At 45.4% G+C, this 24,587-nt stretch overlaps 1 protein-coding gene across 1 annotated transcript in view; it reads right to left on the bottom strand.

Moving 5' to 3' along the window:
• The window catches only part of LOC147991858 (uncharacterized), a 43,650-nt gene that overhangs the window by 5,376 nt on the left and 13,687 nt on the right, over positions 1-24,587 (bottom strand). The gene's annotated exons all lie outside the window — the stretch shown is intronic.

Genomic DNA, 24,587 nt, shown 5'->3' with positions numbered 1-24,587 from the left:
TTCCCCAGCACGGAGATGTTGGTCAACCACGCGCGTGGCCTCGTCAAAGTCCTCACCGACGCCGAGAGGAAGTGCGCCTTCCCCTACGGCCGCGGCGTCCCGCCGGCTGTCCTACTCGTGTGGGCAATGCGAGAGGCCACGCTGAGCGACTCCCCTGTTCAGCGTGCAAGGTGGTGGATGTACCGCTCCACCACCATGACGCTGCGGCCAGATTCAGCACGCGTCGCGTCGAGGGCGGGCCGCGTCGACGTCGAGCTCGCTGTCCCTGTGCCCGTCAGCCCGGACTACCAGGTCCGCCATGTGTCGAAGCCAGTGCTGCCGTTCGGCTCTGACATCGTGGAGGACGACGTGGAGGAGGTACTGGTCATCCCTGATGACCATGAGGAGGGCAAGGAGGACGCTGTGCAGATGGTAGCGCCGGTCGCCGTCGAGGATGGCAAGACAATGCCCATCGACGTCGAGCTCCTTCCCCTCCTCCCTAACATAGTGAAGGTGGAAGAATAGGAGGTGGCTCAGGATCAGGTGGCGCAACTGTCCAACAGAACGGTGGTCAAGAAGAAGGCTTCTCCGTGTGTGGTGCGCCGCTCACGCCGCCTCAAATTTCTGAAGAAGTGAAGATGGGCACATTTGCTAAAGGAGGAGGAAGCTGCTGGTTATCTTAAGTTAGGTATGCTGTTATATGTTTCAGCATATAAGTTAACATTATTTTGGGTTTGATGTTGGTTAGGTATGCTTTTATATGTAAGCATATAAGTTATGCAATCGGTACGGTTTGATCGGGTTCTTTGTGGCTGAAGAACTGGATATCTACTGCTCACCCTAAGTGCCAAGTTCAGTTAAATTTCTGATTATTGAATATGTATTGTTGCTTTGCTTCAGTGTTGCATGGAAGCTGCTAGATGTTGCTCCTATGTTGCAACAAGACAATGAACTAGTCTGCTACATAAATCAGTAGTGTTGCTAGGTGATGCGCCCATGTGCATCACATACCAAATATAGAACATGCCAAAAGTGCATTGTCTGTCAAATACAGGACATGCCAAAAGTGCATTGTCTGCCAAATATAGAACATGCCAAAAGTGCACTGTCTACCAATCATGATGGCCCCATGTTATTTATGCTGCAATCTCTGTTACACTTTGCCCATAAACTGAATAGCAAATAATTCTGCATCATTTCATCATGTCAATTACAATGGTGTCAATAACTTTATGAACAATCTACTTGCTAACTATGACAACAATCATAATGGCAAGCAGGCCAAGATACAGAAGACCTCCAAATCCTAAAATCCTATCCCTATAGAGCAATATCTCCTTGTGCATCTTAACCATTGCCCTCTTTTCTTTCTCATTCCTTTTAATTTCAGATTCATATTCTGTAATCTTAGTCTCTAGTTTCTTGTTCTTCATGGCAAGATACTTAATGACTGACTTTGCTTTGCTATCCCACTCCCCATCAACCCATTCAACATACTCAGAAGTGATATCATCCTAAATAAATCATGAGCAATTCAAGTCATTTTATAACTGAACTTGTCGCTGCAAGCGTTAAACACTGAACTTTTTTGCAGCTTGACCGTAATAGCAGTACTAGTTTGAAGATCATGGTCAGTAGACTAACCTGAAACACACATCCCCCGAGTGCGCTGCCAAAATTGTCTGCATCTATGCAGACACGGCCACTAGGAGTTTCCTGATGACCACATAGATGAAGCTTGTCATGGCCACAGGTGATGAATTATGGGCGATAATGCTGGGATGTAAAGAACAACGGTAAAGAACTTACCTTTTTACCACCAAAGTGTAGCACTGAAGAAACCCTAGCCGTGGGTTCTCCCGGCCCGCCGCCGCCCACGAAACCCCCGTCCCCTGTTCCACTAGATCCGCCGCCGCTGCCTCCTGTGCCACTGAATCCAGCCCACCTGCTTGCAGGACCCAGGGTTCGACCTAACTTGCAGTCGCCACCGCTCTTCTCGCCCCAGCCGCCGCCGGCGGACGCCCAGCTCGCTGTCATGCTTTCGCCGTCGAGATTTGGATGCGCAAATAGAGAGGGAGGGCTAGGGATTTGGAAAGCGAAACGAGAAAAGGGGAAAGATCGATGTGAACCTGGCAAAATGGGCTGGTGTAGCGCTGCCGGGAAGATAGCCCGCCTGTGGGGCACCTCACGTGGTTAGATGGGCCGTGCCTGGCATTATGATGAGTACAGAAAAAGTTAATTATACATATAATTAAAAAACGACGGGTTTGTAAAACAAACTAGAAAAACATGATGCCTGATAACACGCGATAGAGCCAACGAGCTGACATGACTTTGATGAGTGTAATATTACATTATGGCTCGATATATTTACTTATCTACCATGACTATTTTTCATAATAATGTGATGATGGGGAATTACTAGGAGATTATGCAAGATGATGACATGCAGATAGCTAAGGCAGAATGCTAAGCTTGGTAGAGTTTTAAAAAAAGTTAAGATTGTGAAAATTTTAATATGAAACTTACGAGAGCAGTTGAAGAGAAAAATAGACTATTGTAAAAAATTGGAGAAGGAGAAAAATATTAATCAAGAACACTTGATAAGTGAAGCCGTGAAAAAATACAATTATAAAAAATTGGAGAAGGAGAAAAATATTAAGCAAGAACAATTGATAAGTGAAGCCAAAACTTTATTGGTATGACCAAATTGTCTTCTCCAAGCGAATTTTATGACCGAATTGTCTTGTACGAGCGAATTGTCTGAAAGACACAATACACATGCATGTACCCTGTTTATTACATAAAAATGATAGAACCCCTAAGATAATCATGCCGTCGAAACCTTCGACCGGACTAAATCCAAACCACTAAAACTTCAATCTTGCATGCCGCATGAATTCTTCAGGCGCGTTTTGCTTGCGATTTTGCGAATTTTGTTCTTCACACACTCCATCGAGTTTGAAGGTGACATAATCAACTCTACGACGAAACGCCTTCTCCTTGCGTTAACGGTGGCCTGCAAAAAATGACATAAAGGTTACATGAACCGAAGTTGCTACACCACCATAGTAGCTAGTCTACAAACGAAAATAACAGCATACCTGTGTAAATTTGCGGGTGATTTTGTCCCCGTCCCAATGTTCTAGACATTCTGTGACAAAAAGGCCACAAGAGTTCCTGGTACATATGCAAACATTAGCGGTGGGCAATACAAACATGTGTGTTGTTGTTTGATTGTGCATGGTGTCCTATTAACTCACCCATCCTCTTGCTGGGGTATGTCATACTCCTTGATAGGCCACTTACTTACGTCCGGATATTTCCCTGGTGTAATAAGATTTGCCTGACGCATATCGTGTGCTATAGCCATTCGCTATAAAGAGGATAGTGTTAAAGATCAATCATAAACAATATGTAAGAGCAATGGTACAAATGTTGGTTACATTCCCAGTGCTTTAACAGTCCTCTCAGTCAGGTCCAGAGGATAGAGCGAATCGAGAGCTTGGAATTCTTTCTTGATCATGTGCATGACCACGGTCATCCAGTGGCTATTGTCGATATTCAACGCGATATACGTCTACAGTGCAAAAAACCATTACGGATCAAAAGAAATACTTGATGAACTATCATGTAGTGATGAATCACAAACATTACGTACCTTATCACGCATAGTATACTCTTTTGTGACTCTATTAACTGCCCCAGCTTTGGTCAGAGCACTATCCATGTTGCAGCTCGATGGCAATGGATCGTCATGTGCGATAGCACGATCTACAAGGAATTTGGACCTCCACGCTGGACAGAGGTAACGATCATGACCAACACACAACTCCAAATGTCCCATATAAGCATCAATAACCTGCATAGAATATCAGCACATTACATGTTGAGAGTTGAGACATAGATTTTTGAGCATCTTATAAAGAGGACATGCAAGTAGTACTTACATCGTCCGACAGCCATCAATGAGCTAGTACCGGTAGAATCCTTTCGGAAGTCAGAGTTATGCCACGGCCTTCACTGTAGTAAATTTTTTTGTTCTTGTTCTTCTCAGTGCTAGCAGCTAACTTGACAAATGAAACAGCTGCATCAATTATTTCCGGCGTCAACTCATCTGCCACATCCTCCGGCACATTATTGTTTGAAAATAGAGCTGCATGAAATAATATGAACGTCAACAATGGTGATCATATGCATTGGTAGTAAATAAAAAAATTAAGAATGTTAGTTACGAGACCTCTAGTAGCAGTACTAGTACCAGAGGTTCTCTGACCACGGCTGGTACGCTTGCCAGGCTTGTCAAGTGCGTAGGGGGGAATCAAATTTCTTGGGAACGGTCCGCTTCCGCTTACCGGACATAACCTCCTCATCCTTATCGATTGTTGCACCCTTTTTTCCATTCGCCTTAGCCATGAACTTGCCGACAGAAGATGGACAAATGTCTATGTCCGATGAAGGTGCTTGAGTAGAAGTACCAACCACCCAAGGGTTTTCCGGTGTACCCCCACATACATCATTACGCTTAATAGGTGAAGCTTCCTTGTGTCCTTTCAGCTTCGATGGGGTTTTCTGTTTCACAAACTAAATCGTGTGAACATTTCTGGACGAAAAAAATTAAACGAGAAAATTATAGACAGAAAGATAAATACATAGTACCTCAGGTACGGTTTTATGGTCGGGAAGCACTTCAGGCTGCGTCATGTCAATGATCGGCTCTCCATCACTGTCCATGTCTTCCTTGTACACGAATTCCTTCTTTTCATATGGACCATTCTCGAACGAATCCACTTCGTCCGGATCATTCTCCGCGGATGGCACGGCAACAGCCAGCTTGTACATGACACCTTCTTTGTTCAACTTCTCCAACAACCTCTGTAATAGAAATATAAACTTAGTAATGGTAGGATGGTTTAAAACAGCAAACATACTGTAAAGTATAAAGTTTGGGTGTGATACCTCAGCTACTTGATCAGGGATTTGCCTCATCTCGGTGTGTATGAAGTCCATGCACCGCTTCATTAGAAGCTCCATCAAATCTTCCGGCAATGTGGCTGACGTCGACATCTTTGTGTTTCCAGTTGCAGGCTTGGTTTTTGGCTTCATGGTAGGCGCATTATTTGGGATGTTGGGCTCCTGAGCCCTATACTCCTGGGTGATATTATTTTCGATCTGCATGCGATATTGAAGCACATGTGATGAATAAAAAATAAATAGTATTAAGTTACAAAACATTTAATAAAGACGAAACACAATGACTTACCCTTACGTTACCACGGCCGCGCCCATTATCATAGTCGAACCTATCTCTCCTAGTGGCTGCGCCTTCTGTCCAGTTCCTCATAAGAGGTTGTATGGACAAGTTGGGATTATAGGCGCATTCGCCTTCGACCGGTTGCACCTTCTCCCATTACAAGTACTACAAAAAAATATAAGGATTTAGAGTTAGTAAAATACATCACATAAAATTTGCAATGATATGATAATAGACATTATGCAACAGGTCTGATATGTGTACCTGCAAGAGAGCCAAATTGCCTTTCGGCCATTGGCGGAGGTGTTTGCCTTTCTTCACTATGCGAAGGCAATCAAGGAGAACACGCATGGTGAAGGCATTCCAGTTAATCTTTGAAATACGTTTCACATCGTAGACCAAAGCGTAGTACTGCTTTGGCATAATCTTGCTCGACATGGGAGCAATAATTGTTCCTAACAGGACCAGCGCTACTTTGCGAAGGAAATCGTCGTCGGTGGCTTTACTTTTAATTATGTCCTCAATGAGATTATCTATCACTATGTTTTCTGACGTCTTACTGAGAAATTGTGGCGGCACCAGCTCCTTCATGTCCTCGCCTTCTTCAGTCAGAATGTCCGAAGCGGACAGTCCTTGGTTCTCGAGATTAAAGATGCACTCGACGTCGACCGCACCTAGAGTCACCTCCCCAACCTGCTCTTGTATAATGAATCTGCCCGTGCTGGCCTGAAAATTCTCAATCATATACCTAATCAGCAGGGTATGCATCTTAATAGATGGTATTTACAGCATGCTGTGCAACGATGTATCAGCCACTCTAGCGCATTGATCGCTCGATAGATCTGCAACAAGCTTGCACCATTTCTCAACTGCGCATACTATTTCTCCATTCAGCTCGTCCATCCTGTTGAAAGAAAATATATAACTTCGTGACATTAGCTAACACTAAAGCAAAAATAACAATAGGCATGCAAAAATATAAAACTTTCTGGCAGTAGCTAACACTAATGCAAAAATAACACTAATGGAAATACAATACTATCACCATGTATACTGCAACATGCAGCCAAGTGTGTGCTGACATGAGGCAATAAAAAATAACTACAATTGGTAATTGAATTTACTTGCATCTGATCAAGTTCTTTGAGTATCATTTAAATTATATAATCAATAAATTTAATATGGTAAACTGTTACTTATTCGTCTGGTTGTCTTACTAATAGGGTGACAAATTGTTCACCTGTAAATAAACTAGAGTCTATAGCAATGGTACCTATTTGAGGTTCATCAACATCTAATGTTAATAACTCTTTAATGTTCTATGTGCACAACAATATAATTGGATCGTGTGACAAAAATATAATTGGATCTTGTGACAAAAAATGTATTGCATCATGCTTCTCGAGAAACAACATCTTATTCTACCATGCTATGAAAGAACCAAAGAATGTTTTCATCTACGCCATCTGGTCAGAACGCATCTAGTCCAGTTCATACTAGTTGAAAATATGTGGTAAACCTAAGTCCATCAAAGCAACGAGACGGAGGAAGTAGCTTGCTATGAAAGCGCGAGGGAAGGAGGACACTTTACTTGATCGGTCGACGAAGATGAAAGAAGTCGGCGATGCGTTCTCGACGTAGTTCATCGAGGTCGGCCTGCACGTGCGGACGACCTTGATCTTCTCCGGGTTTTTGTGGCGTGTGGGATGCGGCGGACGGAGCTGTCGACGCCTCGCCGACAGGAGTCGATCTAGTCGACGACATGTGCGAGGAGTAGATTATATACGAGGTCGACGCCTAGGTCGTCGTAACTTCCCTGTGGCCAATCTCGCGATCTATATTTTCCTCCGCTGAAGCGAGGCTGAACGTGCTCCTCAATCATAGGGATTAGGAACATATGGATTAGCACGATCCCAGAATTGTGTAATAGAACGGCAATTACTCCCGTGATCGACGTGCATGGAAAGCGCAGCGTTGTGGGCTCCACAATATGGATCCGACACTTATTTGCGGTCTGGGCCGGCCCACCTACCTGCATTGTTTCTTCCCTCAAAATAAATATCATTGGTTCATCCCTAAAAAAAACTCTTTGTGACACGTATTAGTTATTGTATACTTGTATATGTTCAACAATATTTATAGTATCTCTATCATTTCTACAATATTATACATGCATCGAGTGTCGGAAATGAACGATACTTGTCATGCATGCATGCCATGGTCATCGTAGGTTACGGATTAAGTTTGGGATCATTTCGTGAGATCGTAGGTTACGCATAAACCACTTTCAGACCTGCACTCCGGCAGACACGAATGGTCCTGCTTGTACATGGTGCATGTGGAAGCATGCATGAGATGACCCCAACTTTTGGGAGCATGTGGGCTTGGCCAATGTGGTCCCCCAGGCAAGGTGTGCACGAATTCGGACACAAAACGCACGTTGCGTCACGTGGGGGCAGTGTTGTAGGGTTTTCTCGCAAGAAAACCCTAGAAATTGCATCGAGTGTCGCAAATGAACGATACTTGTCACGCATGCAAGCCATGGTCATCGTAGGGTATGCATGTAGTTTGGGATCATTTGGTGGGACCATCAAGGAAAACCAATTTCAGACCTGACCTCCGGCAGACCTGAATGGTCCTGCTTGTACATGGTGCATGTGGAAGCATGCATGAGATGACCCCAACTTTTGGGAGCTTGTGGAAGCATGCATGAGATGACCATCAAGGAAAACCAATTTCAGACCTGACCTCCGGCAGACCTGAATGGTCCTGCTTGTACATGGTGCATGTGGAAGCATGCATGAGATGACCCCAACTTTTGGGAGCTTGTGGGCTTGGCCAATGTGGTCCCCCAGGCAAGGTGTGCACGAATTCGGACACAAACCGCACGTTGCATCACGTGGGGGTAGTGTTGTAGGGTTTTGTCGCTGGAAAACCCTAGAAAATGCATCGAGTGTCGCAAATGAACGATACTTGTCACGCATGCATGCCATGGTCATCGTAGGGTATGCATGAAGTTTGGGACCATTTGGTGGGACCGTCAAGAAAAACCAATTTCAGACCTGATCTCCGGCAGACCCGAATGGTCCTGCTTGTAGATAGTGCATGTGGGGGCATGCATGAGATGACCCCAACTTTTGGGAGCATGTGAGGATGGCCAATGTGCCCCCTCTCCCCCAGGCAAGGTGTGCACGAGTTCGGACACAAAACACACGTTGTGTCACGTGGGGGCAGTGTTGTAGGGTTTTGTCAACGGAAAAACCCTAGAAAATGCATCCAGTTTTGGAAATGAACGATACTCGTCATGCATGCTTGCCATGGTCATCCTAGGGTTTGCATACAGTTTGGTCTGAATTGGTGAGACTGAGAAGATAAATCTGCTCCTAGTATATGGTGCATGTGGAGGTATGCATGCGACTGTCCCAACTACATTTGATTTAATAATATTTAAAGTTTCAAACAGAAAATAAAATTTATAAGTTGGAATGAAGAATTGAAATAATGAAGAAGTGCAATAGAACTTAACATATTATCAATTACATTTTGGAAATATTTCGAATATAAAGAAGAGAACAAATATTAGAATGAAGAAGTGAAATAAAACAGAACATTTTATCTTAAAAATATTTCAAAAATAATAAAGATAAGAAATATTAGAATTAACAATTAAAATAAAACACACCATTTTAGTTTATATTTCGTAAATATTATCAATATACAAAAGAGAACGAACAAATGAAATAAAACACAACAGAATTTGGCATATTTTTCAAATTTTAGTAAACACTGTTAGAAATAATATAGAAAAAAAGAGAATTGATTTTAAATATTACAAATATAAACAAGAAAAGAAACAAAGAAAATTTAAAACGTATCAGCGAGCGGAGTAAGGCTGCCCTGGGCTAGCCCGCCTGTTGGGGATATTACTACTGGGCGTAAACCGGCCTATCTGGGCCGGGTTAACTTCATCAGTAGTTAAGTATGTTAAAGCCCATGAAGGTAGATGAGGGCTCAAGACCCATAACCGGTTGAGAGCCTGTAGCCGTAAACCGGCGTCAATATGTAACTTGTATTGTAAGTTAGGAATAAGTAGAGACCAAACCGGACACATCTATGAGCCGGTGTTGGGACTCTGTAAACCGACGGGCGTCACCCATGTATATAAGGGGACGACCCGGCGGCGGTTCAAGGACGACAGACAACAACTCGAGACATAGGCAAAGCTTGTTTGCTCGCTAGTCATCGAAACACCCATCAATTCCATCACAACTAGACGTAGGCTTTTGCCTTCATCGAAGGGGCCGAACTAGTATAAACTCTCTTGCGTCCTTGTGTCCGCTTTAACCCCTTCAAGCTAACCCATCGCGATGGCTCCACGATTAAGTCCTTTCTCTAGGACATCTGCCATGACAAAACCACGACAGTTGGTGCCCACCGTGGGGCTATCGCACGATGGTTTCCGGTTCTTGGAGGGCCGCTTTGAAGGACTCGAGGGCTACGCTGTAGGCCGGATGACTAAGAGTCGTCGTGGCAAGCTCTACATCGACGACGCAGGCTGGGGCCCCGAGGCCGGCTCAATTGAGTACGGGTACCGGGTCCCCTTTGGTAGCATTCACGTTTTCATTGGTAAGATCAGTGAACCGGGCCCTGAGCCGGACATCTGCACCGACCTCGTCGAGACGGCTCAGCGTGCGCAATCCGCCCGGGTTAAACCGGCCATGAAGCGTGCCTTCGTGGGAGTGATCCATGGAGGAAGTTATGAGGACGGATCGGAGTTTCGCGGGGTGACTTTCGTTTGTTCCGGTGACGAATATTCGACCGGAGAAACCGAATCTCTTTATCAGCTACAAGATGGCCGGATTGAGAGCTGTTCCGATGGCGACAGTATTCCGGACCCCTCTGATCTGCCTAACCGGGTTGGAATATTCATGACCGGAACACAAGCAGCGCTTCATTCTTCGATAGCCACGGCAACGATCTCCGGTTCAGCAGCGGCGACGGCTGCCGGGGCAGGAGGCCCTGTGCGCCCGCCGGCTCAGGTTCTATCAGAACTATTTGATGCGTTGGCTGTGCTTATGGCGGAAGTTAATCCGCCAGATCAGGACGTTCACAACACGGAGATTGCAAAGGTAAAGGAACAAATCACCTAGGCCAAGACGGATCTGGCGGCTGAGGACACCAGGATGGCCGCAGAGCAGGCCGCTTTAGACGCACAGGCCTACAGGCTTATGTTGGACCAGAGCACGTCGCATGAAGTCATGAGGAGGAAGCACCGATCCCGCTTACCTCCGGTTTTCGAGGCCAGAGACCTTTTCAACACTCCAGGACCAAGAGCCGGCAATCCGCTGGAGGGGAACCGGGCAGAAGCCCCTGGGACCGGTGCACCGGTTCAGCCTCGTTAGATGGACCCACCTCGTCAAAACACCGTTATGCCTCAGGATGCTTTAACACCTCCGGTTCACTACTCCAACCCAATGGACAATCTTGTTGCCGCTGCTGCACGGCTGGAGGCCATTCCAATTGAAGGTGACTCGCCGCAGGCAGTAGAGACGCGACGGGTCAAGGAACTTCTGAGGACAGCTTTGGCCCAACAGGAAGCGTACTCGTACAGCCGCGACCGGATCCACTCGACCCCCCGTCCAAGCCGGAGCTATAGCAGACATATGGATGAACCAGCAGTGTCGAGTAATGAATGACGTGGAGCACCCCGTGGCAACAACCCGACGGGTGGTGCTGATGACGCTCAGGAAGTGGTGAACCGGGCCCGAGCGCGCAGGGAGGCCGAGTTAGCCGCACAGCATCAGGCTCGGCAGCTCACGCCGGTTCGTCCAACCATCTCGATCGAACCTGGTGTTACTTCTAGTTCTTTGGGGGTGCCTTGCCTTATCCCCGCTTTACGCAACGTGCGCCTGCCCAAGGATTTCAAAGGCCCGCGCAAGGTACCAAATTACACGGTAGATCAACCTCCAGAGACATGGGTGGAGAGCTATGAGATGGCCATGGAGATGCTTGATGTGGATGACACGGCGTGTGCGAAATACTTCACCATGATGCTTGAAGGAACGGCCCGTACTTGGTTAAAAAGCTTGCCAGTTAATTCTATTAGTTCATGGGCCCAATTACGAGCCCGTTTTATCAGCAATTTCAAGGATACCTATAAACAGCCTATGTCGATAGTGGACTTAGCTGCATGCGTCTAGGAGGAAGGAGAATCATGACTCATTGGGTGCGCCGGGTTTCACAAGTGTTGCACTCCTCAGACCGCATCAACGCTGACACCGCAGTATTAACCCTAGAAGGCAACTGGCGGTTTGGGCCCCTGAAGTTGAAATTGGGACGGATGAAGCGTCATTGCACCGACATGGGGACCCTCATGGCCGCTTTGGTGAAATATGCTGATTCTGATAGTACCAAGGATCCCGAATCTGATGATGACAAGACAGGGAAAGGGAAGAAGAACAGCAGCTCCAAAGGTCAGCAGCATCACTGGGTAGGCAATGGCGGAGGAGGCAAGCGTAAAGCGGATGGTAACATGGATTTTGTGGTTAATACCAACGCATAGGACAATGGCCAACGAAGCAAGGATAGGCCGAAAAATCGTAGTGGAGCACCCAACCCTAACCCAAACCGCCTAAACTATCTGCTAAGCCAGCCCTGTCCAAGACATGGGACGAAGGAGGAGCCAGCAAACCACCTTTGGAAGGATTGCTTTATTATGTAGGAGTTCAAGAATTCTAATAATTTCCGGTATGATCACGGATCTGGCAGTGGCTCAGGGTCCGGGCCGGGTTACGGTGGAGGAAGTTCCGGTTCAGGATTTAATGGTAATCCGGGCGGACATAATGGTCAAAATATTCAGAACAACCAGGGTGGTTACAACCAACAGCAGCAACAGTCAGGTTACCAGAGCAACCCAAAGCAGTTGAGTAGTGGGCAGTACCATGTCTTTACCACTAGCTTGGACAAGCGAAACCGGAAGGTTCAGAGGCGGGCAGTCAACTCTGTTGAACCGGCCATACCCCGTTATCTACGTTGGTCTGAACAGCCAATCATATGGAGCAGAGAGGATCACCCACCCCAGGTCGATAATCCGGGTCAGTTGGCTCTGGTGGTGGCGCCTCAGGTGGGAGGTTATAAGTTCACCAAGGTGCTCATGGATGGAGGGAGCAACATTAACATCTTGTACTATGAGACCTTCCGTCGTATGGGACTAACAGATAAGAATCTCAAACCGTCTAATACAGTATTCCACGGTGTAGTGCCTGGTAGATCAGCATATCCCGTTGGTAAGATAGCTCTCGAAGTGTCCTTTGGGGATGATCATGATTCCAGGTCGGAGACATTGACGTTTGAAGTGGTGAAAATCCAAAGTCCATATCATGCCCTGTTTGGGCGACCGGCATATGCCAAGTTTATGGCTCGGCCCTGTTATGTGTATTTGCGGCTCAAGATGCCGGGTCACAAGGGGACAATAACGGTTCACGGAAGCCGCAAAATCGCTTTGGAATGCGAGGAAGGAGATGTGGCTTATGCAGAGTCGGTTTGTGCCACCGAGGAGTTGAAGTACTATAAAGACAATGTTGATCCGGCGGACATGACTCCGTTGAAGAAGCCAACTATGGAGCATGATCCGGCCCTGAAGTTCAAATCGGCAGCAGAAACTAAGCTTGTTGACTTCGTACCTGGCGATTCATCCAAGCAGTTCAGCATCAGTGCCAACTTGGATCCGAAATAGGAAAGCGCGCTCATCGAGTTCATCCGTGAGAATCGAGACATTTTTGCATGGAAGCCCTCCGACATGCCAGGTGTACCGAGGCAACTTGCTGAGCACACACTTAATGTGGATCCTAAATATAAACCGGTGAAACAGTTCCTCCGCCGGTTTAACGAAGAAAGACGCAAGGCGATTGGAGAAGAGGTAGCCAGGCTCTTAGCAGCTGGCTTTATTGTTGAAGTTTTTCACCCCGAGTGGCTTGCCAATCCGGTGCTGGTCCTCAAGAAAAACGGCACCTGGCGCATGTGTGTGGATTACACAGATCTTAATAAAGCTTGTCCAGCAGATCCTTTTGCCCTCCCCCGTATTGATCAAATTATTGATGCCACGGTGGGTTGTGAGCGTTTAAGTTTTTTGGATGCGTATTCTGGCTATCATCAGATCAAAATGGCAGTTAAGGACCAGGAGAAGACAGCATTTATAACTCCCTTTGGAGCCTTCTGCTATGTGTCTATGCCCTTCGGGCTCAAGAGTGCCCAGGCAACTTACCAACAGTGTGTACAAAATTGTCTTCACAAGCAGATTGGCTGTAATGTACATGCCTACGTGGATGATATCGTGGTTAAATCCTGGGAGAAGGAGACTCTGATTGATGATTTGAAGGAAACCTTTGATAACCTGAGAACATACAAGATGATGCTTAATCCGGACAAGTGTGTCTTTGGTGTACCGGCGGGCAAGCTATTGGGTTTTCTAGTGTCCAACAAGGGAATTGAGGCTAATCCGGAGAAGATCACGGCTATCACCTCACTGGCTAAACCGAAGTGTATCAACGATGTTCAACACCTGGCAGGCCGGATTGCTGCGCTAAGCCGGTTTATCAGTCGCCTGGGTGAGAAGGCAATCCCTTTGTATCAGATGTTGAAAAAGACGGATCAGTTTATCTGGAGTTCTGCTGCTGATGAAGCATTTGAGGATTTAAAGCGGCAATTGGCCAATCCGCCTATGCTCGCCGCTCCCGTTGACAAGGAGCCGTTACTGCTATATGTTGCTGCTAATGTTCGGGCGGTCAGCGTAGCTATTGTGGTGGAGCAAAAAGAGGCAGGTAAGGAGCATCCGGTTCAACGTCCGGTCTATTATATCAGCGAGGTGCTCATTGAGTCCAAGCAAAGGTATCCGCATTGGTAGAAGCTGGTGTATGGAGTTTTTATGGCAAGCCGGAAGCTTAAACAATATTTCCAAGGGCACTCAATTACGGTAGTCAGTTTTGCTCCTTTGGGAGATATCATCCAGAACCGGGAAGCAACTGGCCGGATTGCAAAGTGGGCCATAGAGCTGGGGCCGTACGGTTTGAAGTATGTGCCTCTGACAGCGGTTAAGTCTCAAGCACTTGTTGATTTCATCAATGATTGGACGGAAATGCAAGCACCTGAAGAAAAGCCGGATCATACGTATTGGACCATCCATTTTGACAGATCCAGGCAGTTGGAAGGCTCGGGGGCTGGAGTCGTATTAACTTCCCCACGAGGTGATAAGTTTTGTTATGTTCTCCGTTTAATGTTCCCTTGTACTAATAATGCAGCTGAGTATGAAGCCTTGCTCCATGGTCTCCGGATGGCTAAGGAGATGAATCTAAGTCGAGTTAAGTGCTTCGGTGACTCGGACCTTGTGGCTCAGCAAGTGTCTGGCACTTGGGACTCCAAGGACCCACTCATGGCAGCATATCATCATGAGGTGGATATTGTTGCAGGTTATTTCAGAGGCTATCAGGTGGACCACGTGGACCGGTGGAAAAATGAAGCGGCGGACGCTTTAAGTCGGCTGGGCTCTCAGCGCAAACCGGTCCCGCCCAATGCTTTTCTGGATGTGCTGCACAACCCGTCGGTGAAGATCCCTGGTGAAGAGGATTTGGCTATTCCTGATCCAGAGGCTCAATTGGTGGCAGTTCCTCATGTTATTCCGGATTGGACGCTTCCTTACCTGGCGTACAAGAACCGGGGCGAGTTGCCAGAGGATGAGATTCTGGCCCGGCAGATAATCCGGCGATCCAAGTCCATGGCTATCATCAACGGCGAGTTGCATCATTGCAGTGTATCAGGAGCTTTTCAACGTTGCGTGTCTCCTGAAGAAGGCCGTGAAATTTTGCGTGAGATCCACGAAGGAGATTGTGGTCACCACGCTGGTTCAAAGTCTCTGGTGGCTAAAGCGTTTCGCCATGGCTTCTATTGGTTAACTGCTCATGCTGATGTGGAGGATCTGGTCCGACGATGTGATGGTTGCCAAAGGTTTTCAAGACGTGCTCATGTACCGGCTCAAGAATTGAGAATGATTCCAATTACTTGGCCGTTTGTGACTTGGGGGCTGGATATGGTTGGGCCTTTCAAAAGGTCCAAAGATAAGAAGACCCACCTCCTGGTGGCGGTTGACAAGTTTACAAAGTGGGTGGAGGCAGAACCTATTAGCAAGTGTGATGCGGCCACGGCGGTTCAGTTCATCAAAAAGGTGATTTTCTGGTTTGGCTTTCCGCACAGTATTATCACAGATAATGGTACCAATTTGTCCAAAGGTGCTATGAAGGAGTTCTGCGAACGGGAGCACATCCGGCTCGACGTTTCATCAGTGGCACATCCACAGTCCAATGGTCAAGCAGAAAGAGCTAATCAAGAGATCTTGAGAGGCATCAAGCCCCGGCTCATGGTTCCTTTGCAGAGAACGCCGGGTTGTTGGGTAGAAGAATTACCATCTATGTTATGGAGTATTAATACAACACCCAACAGATCAACAGGATACACACCGTTCTTCATGGTTTATGGAGCGGAGGCGGTTCTCCCCAGTGATATCTGTCATGATTCACCTCGTGTCACGGCTTATATTGAAGCGGACAACGAGACAGCACGGCAAGATGCTTTGGACCGGTTGGATGAAGAGCGTGACATCGCAGCCGCCCGATCGGCGATTTACCAGCAGGATCTTCGTCGTTATCACAGTCACCGGGTCAGAACCAGAGCCTTTCAGGAAGGGGATTTGGTGCTTCGGCTCATCCAAGATCAGACTGATATGCATAAGCTATCCCCACCTTGGGAGGGGCCTTTCGTGGTCAGCAAGAATCTGCACAAGGGTTGTACTATCTGATCGATATTCGAGAGCATAAGGACTCATGTACATCAGAGGAGGAGACTAACAGGCCGTGGAATATAGCTCATCTTCGGCCTTACTATACCTGAGCCATTGGCTATACTTATGTACATATTACGACAATGTATATATTATGATTAAATATAATAAACTAGAACCTCAGCTAAAGCGGGGTATCTGTTCTTTTACATCATGTGAGGTTACACGGAGTTGCTCTAAAGCGGCCTCCGGTTTACCCCTTGAGTTCGCTTTGCTAAAAGCATTGTGTTATATCACTTGGAGGATTGGTCGTGTCCGAACCAATACCATGCCTCTTGATAGGCGAGAGCCACCAGATCACTTGGGGACTTGGTCATGTCTGAACCAGTCATGCCTCTTGATCGGCCTAAGGCCACAGAATCACTTGGGGGCTTGGTCGAACCCGAACCATGACCACGCCATTTGGTCGGCATAAATGCCACAAAATCACTTGGGGACCTGGCTGACTAGAACCATAGTTACACCTAACGGGAGCCTGGTCGTGTTTGGCCATGGTAACGCCATTTGATTAGCTTAAATAAATCTTTTTTAGCAAACGTTTTTGCCGTTGCTTTTGCTTCACACTTTTCTTTGAAGGGGTTTTTTTGCTTTTCATTGTGTTTTTTAAACCGACAAAGTTTTTTAACCAATCAATTGACAGAACATAGTTCACGTCAATCCGGAGACTATTTGTCCGGTTTGATCCTTGTTGTTAACATCCTCTTATGGAGTAACACGGTGTTTATTTTAACCCGGCACGGTTTACATGATAACCAGCGTCATATATATATACAGGAGCTGTTATTTCCTCCAACAGTGTGGGTTTGCAAAACTCCGCTTCAAGGTTGGCCAAGCCAACTTCACACTCAACGATGGCAGGTATTATGTATCTCAAAAATTTGATCATATACTTAAAAATTTTATTTTGGATGTTTTGATATACAGACATCATATTCCGCCTGACGATACAACATAACAACAAATTGGTAGAAGGATTCAAGTACCAACCACATAACAAGTTATGCGCTTAGCACTTGGGGGCTAATGCATATTCGATCTTCATCTTTCAATTGTTTACAAAGTCCCAAGATCAATACAAGCATTCAACTTGGCACTTGGGGGCTAATGGCTATTTGATCATATATATTCTGATGCGGCAGTTTCAATTACTTAAAGTACCGGTTTAACTATGCTAAGTTGAACCGGCCCTTGGGGGCTACATCAGCAAATTTCAAAGCATCAAGATTTATATTATTAAGTCCCGGTTTGAAAGAATATTTCAAACCGGCCTTGGGGGCTAGGAGAGTCAGCAAGAATGGAAGCATACAAGCAGGAAGGAGCATATGGAAGTTACCTCATATTTATCTTCCATCATATTAACCAGACCGGCTTCGTAGTCACGGCTGGTATACAGCTGGTTCAGATAGCCGGAATGGATATCTTGGGCGTTCAGAGCAACGTAAGTCGTCAGATCAGCGTTCCACTTGCCTTTGCCAAAAGCAGCAAATTCTTCCTTGGTAGAATGTTTAGATAAAGCGACAGGATTGCTTGGCTCAGTATGGCCAGTGCCAGTAATGACAACCTCATCATCCTTGGTACCGCCGGTTTGCACTGGAGCTGTTGGCTTGTTAGTAGGTTTTGCTGGACCGGTGGAGCTTTCAATCCGGATGGAACCTGTGGGCTGATGGATAGGACCTGAGGTATCAGTAGGTCTCTCTTCAGCAATAAGATCATCATCTGGCTGCGGTGGATCGTTGGGAATATCCTCAGGAATAGCCGCTTCAAGATTGGGTGTCTTGCCTAGTTCAAGAATGACATCCTCTTCGGCCGCTTTGTCCAGGCGGGCCTTCTTGATTGGCCTAGGTTTGGCCCTGAGAAGAATAACAAAATTAAATACAACATATGTTCTAAGGCAATGTACTGCAAACATCACAATAAGTATAGCTTACCCAAGCACCGTTTTGTGCGGTGGGAGCTGAGTAGCCGATGACTCGCCAGAAGATGAGTGGGAAGTAACCTGGTAATCGGAGTCAGACGGATTAAGAGGTTGACGAAAGAAGCCCGCTTTAGGACAAGCACTGACAAGCAAATTAGAGACCTCGGAATGGCGTTTCCGAACCGGACTGTTCGGTAAACCGGCGGAGGTAACTACCTGGCCGCTGTGCCGGGTGGTGCAGCGAGCTTCGTGTTGTTGGGTCTTCATAAGAAGTTTAGGATCCAAATAAGCAAGAGGATGAGAAAATTTAACTTTCCGGTTTGCCTCATGGATTTTTTGTGAAGGCAAAGTTTCTGAATCGGAAGAGAGAATAATTACCTCTGCAACATCCGCGTGGCTGGCTTCGGCATCATCTTGACAAATATCATCATCAATAAGACACATGAAAAATAAACCAAGTGAGTCAAGCTCTACCTCAAAGTCCGGATTATCCACCTCATCATCAGGGGCCGGATTAGAAGATGCAATGGTTCTTTTCCTATGGGCAGTCCTCTTCATAGCTTTAGTCTTTTGCCGGGTTGCTCTTTCCGGTTTGTCTGGTTTTTTTGGTTTCTCCTGCGGCAGTTTTTTGCTCCAAAACGGATCATTGCCCTGATTATGCAGACACTGATATTAAAAACAATGACCAGACATATCAATAACAGATTCAGCAAAGAGAAAAATCAAAGTCTTACAGCTGGCAGTTTGTTGGTGGCACAGAAGGGAAGCAGGCCGGTTCTAGCGCAGACGTGTTCCGGTTCATTCAGTATCTTATGCACAGCCTCTGTGATTTCTTCACCGGAGAGCTGGAGTTTTGAATGTCGCAGTGGGTCATCAACACTGTCAGTATACTCGCACATCAAACCGGAGCGCTGACTAAGGGGCAGTATGCTCCATGATATCCAACAGCGAGCGAGATCAACCCCTGTTAAACCGTTGGCCATAAAGGCTCTGAGCTTTGACAGCTGGGGAGCATATTTGCTTCTCTCCTGGGCAGTCAATCTTTGAGGAAAAGGGTGTGTATTGCTAAGCCGCTCCGGACGAAAGCCAGGCAAGGGATTCTCACCAGCAGGGGAGGTGTCTTTGCAGTAGAACCATGTCTGATTCCACTCCTTGGGGTGACTGTGCAGCTTGGCGTGAGGGTATGTGACCTCTTTCCTTTTCTGAATCGCCATGCCACCCAACTCCGTATTAGAGCCATCAGTAAACTCAGTACGGCAGTTTAGATGGAAAAGATCTCTGAACAATTCCACTGTGGGCTCCTCTTGAAAGAACACCTCACAGAGCACTTGGAAGTGGCACATATTTGTAACAGAGTTGGGGCCAGTGTCTTGCGGATGGAGTTGGAAATCGGCTAAAACATCCCGGTAAAATTTAGAACCGGGCGGCTTAAAGCCCCGGGCTAAGTGATCTACGAAAACAACAACCTCTCCTTCTCGAGGTGTGGGAGGGCATTCTTTGCTAGGAGCCCTCCAATGGATGGTATCTTTGCTGCCTAAGGCGCCAATCAGGACTAAATCGTCCAGTTGATCCTCTGTGACGCGAGAAGGAACCCAATTGCACTCATATACTTGCTTGGCCATGATGGAATCTACAAGGTAGAAGATCCCGGTTCAAAAATGCATTTGATCAAGGTACGTTGGTATGGGCACTGTTAAACCGGAGACAGAACTATCTGAACCGGAGTTTCATGAAGCAACCAACATCTGGCGGTTCAACAAGGGGACTAATGATATATACCGGTTTGTCAATTTTTTCTACAAAGTTAAACCGCCTGGTCTAAGCATTGAACAGTCAAGACTGCAGATGAGTAAGTACACAAAAACAGATTTCACAAGATTATACTACAGCTTTGGATCTGGAACATGTTTATAAAGGAGGTAAATATTCAAGGCCCAAAAGGAGCAGTGCCGAATCAATAAGCGAAGGTACGGATAAGATCTATGGTCTTAATATGCGAAAGTGAAAACAGAGGATAAAAACTACTGCTACACAGAGCGAAGATTCACAGACTCGTCTAAGGATCTATCATATGAACAAGAAGCAAGTGATGAACGCTAGAGAACATGGAAACCCTAGAACAGATCTATGATGAAAAGGATAGAAGACTTACCGGAGCTGAGGAAGAAGCGGAAGGTCGCCGCGGTGCTCTGGTACGCTCAGGGTGATGCAGCGGCCAAAGTTGGTGCAAAGCTCGACGGCGGCGGCGGAGCTCCGAAGCTGGGCGACGCGAGGAAGATGAAGCAGAAGGGCACGAAGGGGAAAAAGAAATGACCCTTCGGTCCTATTTATAAAGCAAGGGACATGGGTCAGGCACGAAAATCAAGGGGCCGCAAGTTTGGAAGCAGAGTTGTCGCCTCGATTATCGTAGATCTATTAAACAAGAAGGTATCATGGATAGTTTCTTTATGACAGATGACGTCACGCCGGTTTACGGCAATCAGAGAAGATGACATCACGGCGGTTCACCAAACTACAAGAAGATGTTGAAGATGAAGTTTTTGCTAAGGATTGACATGAACCTGTTCAAATCAATCTGGGGCCTAATGTTGGGGATATTACTACTGGGCGTAAACCGGCCTATCTGGGCCGGGTTAACTTCATCAGTAGTTAAGTATGTTAAAGCCCATGAAGGTAGATGAGGGCTCAAGACCCATAATCGGTTGAGAGCCTGTAGCCGTAAACCAGCGTCAATATGTAACTTGTATTGTAAGTTAGGAATAAGTAGAGACCAAACCGGACACATCTATTAGCCGGTGTTGGGACTCTGTAAACCGACGGGCGTCACCCATGTATATAAGGGGACGACCCGGCGGCGGTTCAAGGACGACAGACAACAACTCGAGACATAGGCGAAGCTTGTTTGCTCCCTAGTCATCGAAACACCCATCAATTCCATCACAACTAGACGTAGGCTTTTACCTTCATCGAAGGGGCCGAACTAGTATAAACTCTCTTGCGTCCTTGTGTCCGCTTTAACCCCTTCAAGCTAACCCGTCGCGATGGCTCCACGACTAAGTCCTTTCTCTAGGACATCTGCCCTGACAAAACCACGACACCGCCCGAATTGGGCCCAAGGCAGAGCCGCGTAGGGCACATCGCAGCGCACAGCCGTTGGGTGGTGGGAGTTTAGTCCCACCTCGCCAAGCGAGGGAGCGCTGCACCGGTTTATATACCCAGCTGCGACTCCCCTCTCAAGCTCCTATCAATTGCAGGCAGTACATTGCCTAACTCTTGTCCCCTCTGCCCCGTGGGGCCTACTAGCAGCAGAGATAATATGCACCACGGACCTGCATCCTGGCCCATGCAACGCAGGGTTCCTAGTCGTATGCAGGCCGTGGAGTATGAATTCTCCTGCTCTGGTAGGTGGGCACTTTTTTTGGCATATTGCCATGTGTATTGATCTTCAAATCACACACTAAATTATAACATGCTCACTTGCATTCAATACACAATTTTTTTGTGCATACATGACAAGTTAATGTTTTGACCTTCAAGTCATCTAATAAATTTTACACATGCTCACTTACATGTAATACACATGGATATTAATTGGATTTCAACAAAAATGAGGCCATGGTGTATGAATTCTACTACCACATGCATGCAAGATGCATAGAGTGTCAGAAATGAACGGTAGTTGGCAGGCATGCTTGCTATGGTCATCGTAGGGTGTGCATAAAAGTTTGGTATCAATTGGTGAGACCGAGAAGAAGAACCTGCTTGTAGTACATGGTGCAAGTGGAGGCATACATGCGATTGTCCCAACTATATTTGATTTAATAATATTTCAATTATGAAACAGAAAATAAAATTTATAATTAGGAAAGACAACCATGAAAAGTGAAATATGAGAGAACAATATATCATACATTATTTAAATTTATAACTGTCAGAACAAAGAAAAGAGGAGAATATAGAAAATAGAAGAAAAAATTTGAATGAATAAGTGCAATAAAAGACAACATATTATCTTACATTTTGGAAATATTTCAAATATAAAGAAGAGAACAAATATTACAATGAAGAAGTGAGATAAAACAGAACATTTTATCTTACAAACTAAAAATATTTAAAAAGTAATAAAGATAAGAAATATTGGAATGAAGAATTGAATTAAAACACAACATTTTAGTTCATATTTCGTAAATATTATCAATATACGAAAGAGTATGGAAAAATGAAATAATACACAACAGAATTTGGCATATGTTTTAAATTTTAGTAAACAATGTTAGAAATAATATAGAAAAAAGAGACTTGATTTTAAATATTAAAAATATAAACAAGAAAAGAAACAAAGAAAATTTAAAACGTATCAGCGAGCGGAGTAAGGCTGCCTGGGCCAGCCCACCCGAATTGGGCCCAAGGCGGAGCCGCGCAGGGCACATCGTAGCGCACACCGTTGGGTGGTGGGAGTTTAGTCCCACCTCGCCAAGCGAGGAAGCGCCACACCGGTTTATATACCCGGCTGCGACTCCCCTCTCAAGCTCCTATCAATTGCAGGCAGTACATTGCCTAACTCTCGTCCCTTCTGCCCCGTGGGGCCTACTAGCAGCAGAGATAATCTGCACCACGGGCCTGCATCCTGGCCCATGCACCGCAGGGTTCCTAGTCGTATGCAGGCCGTGGAGTATGAATTCTCCTGCTCTGGTAGGTGGGCAATTTTTTTTGGCATATTGGCATTGTGTATTGATTTGATCTTGAAATCACACACTAAATTATACACATGCTCACTTGCGTTCCATACACATATTTTTTTTTGCATATATGACAAGTTAATGTTTTGACCTTCAAGTCATTTTTTCAAAAACTGGCTTAAGTTAGACCAAATGGCCCCTCCGGAATGCGGTCATTTTTTCGACCACCTCCAAATGACCTCAACTTTGGCACACATGATCTATTGCACAAACAAAGGTGGGTTCCAAAGGTTTTATATTTTTTTGAATTTTTTATTAATTTATAATGCCCTCTAGACTGACCGGTTAAAACATCGGTCTATACCTCAAGGGGGCATTGTAAAAAATTCTTTTTCCAAATTTTCTTTCATAGCCATGATTGGCACATGTGGGTCACCATGTTCAAAAAGTTTGTGTGATTTGGAGGTGGTGGAAAAAATCACATTTTTTTCAAAAACTGGCTTAAGTTAGACCAAATGGCCCCTCCGGAATGCGGTCATTTTTTCGACCACCTCCAAATGACCTCAACTTTGGCACACATGATCTATTGCACAAACAAAGGTGGGTTCCAAAGGTTTTATATTTTTTTGAATTTTTTATTAATTTATAATGCCCTCTAGACTGACCGGTCAAAACATCGGTCTATACCTCAGGGGGGCATTGTAAAAAATTCTTTTTCCAAATTCTCTTTCATAGCCATGATTGGCACATGTGGGTCACCATGTTCAAGAAAGTTTGTGTGATTTGGAGGTGGTGGGAAAATCACATTTTTTCAAAAACTGGCTTAAGTTAGACCAAATGGCCCCTCCGGAATGCGGTCATTTTTTCGACCACCTCCAAATGACCTCAACTTTGGCACACATGATCTATTGCACAAACAAAGGTGGGTTCCAAAGGTTTTATATTTTTTTGAATTTTTTATTAATTTATAATGCCCTCTAGACTGACCGGTCAATACATCGGTCTATACCTCAGGGGGGCATTGTAAAAAATTCTTTTTCCAAATTTTATTTCATAGCCATGATTGGCACATGTGGGTCACCATGTTCAAGAAAGTTTGTGTGATTTGGAGGTGGTGGGAAAAATCACATTTTTTCAAAAACTGGCTTAAGTTAGACCAAATGGCCCCTCCGGAATGCGGTCATTTTTTCGACCACCTCCAAATGACCTCAACTTTGGCAAACATGATCTATTGCACAAACAAAGGTGGGTTACAAAGGTTTTATATTTTTTGAATTTTTTATTAATTTATAATGCCCTCTAGACTGACCGGTCAAAACATCGGTCTATACCTCAGGGGGGCATTGTAAAAAATTCTTTTTCCAAATTTTCTTTCATAGCCATGATTGGCACATGTGGTTCACCATGTTCAAGAAAGTTTGTGTGATTTGTAGGTGGTGGGAAAAATCACATTTTTTCAAAAACTGGCTTAAGTTAAGACCAAATGGCCCCTCCGGAATGCGGTCATTTTTTCGACCACCTCCAAATGACCTCAACTTTGGCACACATGATCTATTGCACAAAAAAGGTGGGTTCCAAAGGTTTTATATTTTTTTGAATTTTTTATTAATTTATAATGCCCTCTAGACTGACTGGTCAAAACATCGGTCTATACCTGAGGGGGGCATTGTAAAAAATTCTTTCTATATTTTTGAAATTATTTGAATTTATAATGCCCTCTTAAATTTGTTTACCTTTTTAATGCCCTCTTATTTTTTTGAATTTTTTATTTATTAAACTAGGTTTACAAGATGGCTAGGATGGCCCATGCTTTTCCTTTTGTTTATTTTTTCCTTTTCCTTCACTTTACATAAAAATTACCTGAGCACTCCA

The sequence above is a fragment of the Triticum urartu genome, chromosome 1A (genome assembly GCF_056163025.1).
Source record: "Triticum urartu cultivar PI428250 chromosome 1A, HENAU_Tu73, whole genome shotgun sequence".
Taxonomy (NCBI): Eukaryota; Viridiplantae; Streptophyta; class Magnoliopsida; order Poales; family Poaceae; genus Triticum; species Triticum urartu.
The sequence above is the reverse complement of the archived record's forward strand: the minus strand, read 5'-3'. Positions and strand labels throughout refer to the sequence as shown.